This window comes from Micropterus dolomieu, linkage group LG02, assembly GCF_021292245.1.
Source record: "Micropterus dolomieu isolate WLL.071019.BEF.003 ecotype Adirondacks linkage group LG02, ASM2129224v1, whole genome shotgun sequence".
In the NCBI taxonomy this organism is placed as follows: domain Eukaryota; kingdom Metazoa; phylum Chordata; class Actinopteri; order Centrarchiformes; family Centrarchidae; genus Micropterus; species Micropterus dolomieu.
The window spans coordinates 30,039,282-30,043,940 of record NC_060151.1 but is presented as its reverse complement, the minus strand read 5'-3'; positions in this window follow the sequence as shown (position 1 = coordinate 30,043,940).

Below are 4,659 nucleotides of genomic sequence, written 5' to 3'. Positions count from 1 at the left end.
ACTGCACATGTGCAACTCCCAACAAAGATTTTGTACAAGTAAGATGCATCACTCTGTAGCTCAAGAGCAGAGCGTACAACACACAGGGTGAAAAGAGGAGCTGCAGCAATGTGCAGTATGAGAAAAATATGGTGTTTTACAACCCCTAATTAACCTGATAATGAGCATAATACCACCTCTTTAACAGCTGTTTATGCAGTGTTTTACAGGAAGTCTGTTCAGCATGATAACCATCAGAATATGTAAAATACTAATAGGATTCCTTGTCCTTCCTCTTCCATATGGAAGGTTGTAGACCATGTTAGAATACATAGGATTAACCATTATTAGTGACACACACACACATTACGCAGCAGACATCAATATAGCATCCACGTTAACTTTAGGACTAAAATAAGTGTTTTTTTCTCTCCTCGCTGACAACCCGCATGTTACTTCAATCATTGTTCTTAAGATTTACAGGACCTCAGTCTATAAGAAGAATGAAACAAGGGCGCGAATCCCTGGTCAATAAGAAAATCATTCACACACATGATTGTCACCTCTCTGTGATCGCCATCTGTTTTGTTTTTTCACACATAGCCCGACCAGATTCACTAACTCCGGCGTTTGTTCTTTGTAACATTTAGTTCCTGTTAACATTATTGTATAGTATACACCAAAGTATAGGAAGGAATAAAACAACATTTTCATCTCAAGTCAACAGCTGTCAGGCTATTGACAGGCGGTCACTATTCCCCCCCATCCGCAGTCACACACCTCCCCAAAAACAACCTGAGTTTTCCATTAGCCTACTATCTGAGGGATCTGAGTGTAACTCTGGGTCATACCCTTTTTTCCGTATCACTGCCTGATGGGTCCTGTAAGCTATGATGGGGGAAATAAAATAAGCTACTTGAGCACAAGTTTCTCGATGTGAGTGAATTCACAGTTTTACTCTGCGACACTTGTGAGTCGCTTTTTTCTACTAGCTGTGTAGGATCCTATATTAGCCTACTTCAATAAAATAAATGCTCTTTTTCTCCTCTTTCAATGCGGCAGGTTACAGCAATCGACATCCTTAAGAGTCACACAAGACCGAAAAATAATCACACACGCATTTGAATCAGCTTGCTGCTGAGAAAGTTTAATTGTCATTATTATTTACTCTAAGACAGTTTAATCACAGTTAAGAAAAAGCATACATAAAGCCACACTGAATCTCGTCACCACACCCTCCTTCATCTATGGGATGGACCAAAGTCTTCTTATCACAACTGCATGTCAGAGACTCACACACTCACAACGCAGTCATTCCAACACAAGAGGAAGCAAGATTCTCTGCATTATATGGTTTAAAATCGCGGGAGCGCTCAACGCTAACCTTTACCTACTACTGACTCCAGATATTAAAGAGCAAAGAGTAAATAGAAGAAATGGAGAGTGAAATGTGCTGCCATCCACACAGTTTGATTCTGAGTGTAACATCTTTAAATGTGCATTCAAAAGGTTTCCTAGATTAACAGGGTGAGCTGTGGTGGAAGAATCTTGTTGTTAATAGTTTTACATGCTCACTGTGGTCAAACCTTTGTTACCGGCTTTGTTAATAATTACATTAGCTTAGTGTTTCAGGCATCAATTAACAGACATCAGTCATTATCAATAAAAATTTAATATATAACAATGAATCCTGATCAACATCCCGCCCCTCCTGTGACCCAGGGTTTGACTGTATGTGTATTCAGAGCCAGTGAGACTAATAGTTTTTTAAAAACTGCGTTAACAGCGTGATAATAACACATTAATGTGCCCAGCCCTAGTTTTATCTTTTATTTGCATTGATTATGTTTTGTAGCTTATTTGTATAGGTAAGTTTATCTTGCAATTGTTTTATTGTCTTCGTAATAAATTATTTTAAGTTGGCTCAAAGGGGAAAAAAACTGGTCTCTGATCTTTTATGTGGGCTTGCCTGTGCTAGTGGGAATCCCAGGGTTGGTAATAACTGTTATCAAATTAATTTCTGACCTCTTTGGGTGAAAGTCCCAAGGTGGCATCTGGCCATTGTCTCCGAAATAATCAATAATTGACCCAGAATCCAAAATACATTGATCAAATATGCAGGCAGTGGCGGAAAGTAACTATGTACATTTACTCAAGTAAAGGTTTTGAATGCAGTGCTTTTTCCTATAACAGAGTTTTTTTACACTGTAGTATTACTAGGCTACTTCAACAAAAGCAAAACATCTGAGTACCTCACCCACTACTGGTGGTCCATTTATTTAGGGTTTTATTTGGGCTCATTAAATTACATCATCTTGTTGCCCATCTCCGCTGCAGTAGTTCTGGTTTATATAAATGTGTGGCCTCTTTTGATGTCATCATTTGTAAATCACAACAAACAAATGAATTAACTCATGCAATCATTCACAGCAACAACAACAATACATTTAAATTTGACAGAATAAATTCTCACTGTTTTCTTGGATGTTTCCCCATCCGGTGACCCAGCAGGTCGTCCCGGCGTCAAAGACGCTGCCGTCTGCCGCCAGACACACGGGTCTGATGTAGTCGTTGAAAGTAACAGGTGAGGACAGTTGCACTAAGGCTATGTCGTTATTTGGGGTGTGTTTATAGTTTGGATGCTTGATGGTGTTGGACACAGTTCGGACCACCTCATTAGGATTCAAGGAAGCTTGCACGTTACGACCGAGGTACACGATGAGATTGTGTCGGGGTCTAAGTAAAAGAAAAGACACCATGATAAATATTTTCTCATTCATTATTCTTATTTGTATTCATTAGTCTTATTGGAGTTTATTGTTATGTGTCATTATAGCATCTTCATTATTCTTCGGTTTGGGCTGTTATTTGTCCCGGAGTAAGTCTTTAATTTCACAATGTCAGTGTAGAGACAGCAGCCCATTGGGTAATTTTCTATACTGACACTGGGCTGGCCCAATCACAGCCTTACTAGCCCCAACTCCTTTCCCCTGTTTCTCAGGGAGGGAGGTGTCATTTACACTGGGGACATGTACCACCAATTTTTGAAATGGCTGATGTTGTCCCCATCAGTTTTTGAAACTATTTGTTAAAAATGTTCCCCAAAAAAGCACCAAGAAATGTTATTAACAAATGAAAATGCTTTGAGAAAGGTTTATATGCACAATAAGAAAACCTGCAATGAAATGGAAATGTAGAAGACACATCTACACTGTCCAAAAAAGAGTAACTTAAGCTACAAAACAAACAATTTACTGATTACTGCATTATATTCAATTATATTTTTATATTTTGAGTTTCCCTCAATATAAATAAAGACATTTTCACCATAAATTGGTGCAGAAAATGTCTCCAAAATACAGGAAATTAAGTGTTTAATGCTCAAAATCTTCTGGAGGATAAACCCCCAGACCCCCAATCCTGTATTCATCAATAAATATTTTTTGTAAATAGTATTAAATTAGATTCTTATCTCGTTCTCATGACCCCAATCTCGTGCAATGTCACGTCTCGTGGGCTAAGTGTTTCGTCACACTCCTAATCTGAGTCCTTAAATGTCCCCACCACTTTTCAACACAAAGTGAAGCCCTTGGTTAGGGTGTGTGCCATGCCATAGAGACAATGATTAGGTCAATGATAATAACACAATCATAACACCATCATAAAGTGAGACTGTCACCTACTGCTGGTGGTCACTCACTGTCATACAGCGCTGCATAAGCTATTTGACATTGTATTGTAGCTAGCATAGTTTCCTAATGCAGACTTAACTTTGGCTAACTGTCCTAATGGCCGAGGTGAGGTCAGCATCGCGTTGGCTAATCCCACGCTGCTGTGAAAATGACTTGTAAGCTACCTGTACTTGGGTATGAGTTGTGTACTCCATGTATCACCATGGAGTCAGTAAATGAGCGAATGAGTACACTGATTCACCTGCACTGGTACACTTATCCAGGTACACATACCGCTCAGCTGGTACAGTAGGAACACATGTTATATGGAAGGATGGTGTATTGGTGTCTGACCAATTTTGGTGGGCCGTATGTCCCAGTTCAGCCCTCTTTGTTGCTATGCAAGCTCTCCAAAACAATAACAATATAACAGTTATTAATCCAAGTAACGCTGCATTACAGCGTTACTGGAACGCCACTTGTTTTGGCGTCCTTGAAGTGACTGCGACTGTGCGGCAGTTTGACAGTCAAAATCCACTGGTTGTTGATCAGGGAGCCTCCACAGAAATGAACCTCGTTGCTGTGCAGACTGACCATCCAGGGCCACGACCCTGCAGGAGCACTCTCACCTCCTACAATCCTGGTGTTGAGCGGTGCAGTGCCACAAACTGGAGGGAAACAGACAGAATTCATGTAACTGCTGCACCAGGTGTTGTTTTTGTAGCTGTATTGTGTAGTGGTACAGCCAGATTCCCTTTTTCTGTTAATTACAGAGGAGGCACCTTCAGCCATAAACACTGTCTGCTTCATCAAAGTGTTGCAGGCAAACTAATCCTCCCGAGGAGCAAAGTGACTTGCTTTACCATTCAAGACTATTAAAGCGTCAGCTCTAACACTTCCCAGGCACAAACTGACCATCACACGGAGGCCCCAGCCACACTTTTAAAACGAATACGATCTCTTTCCACACCAGCATTTTAGCTGCATATCAGAGTTGATCTGCGTCTAC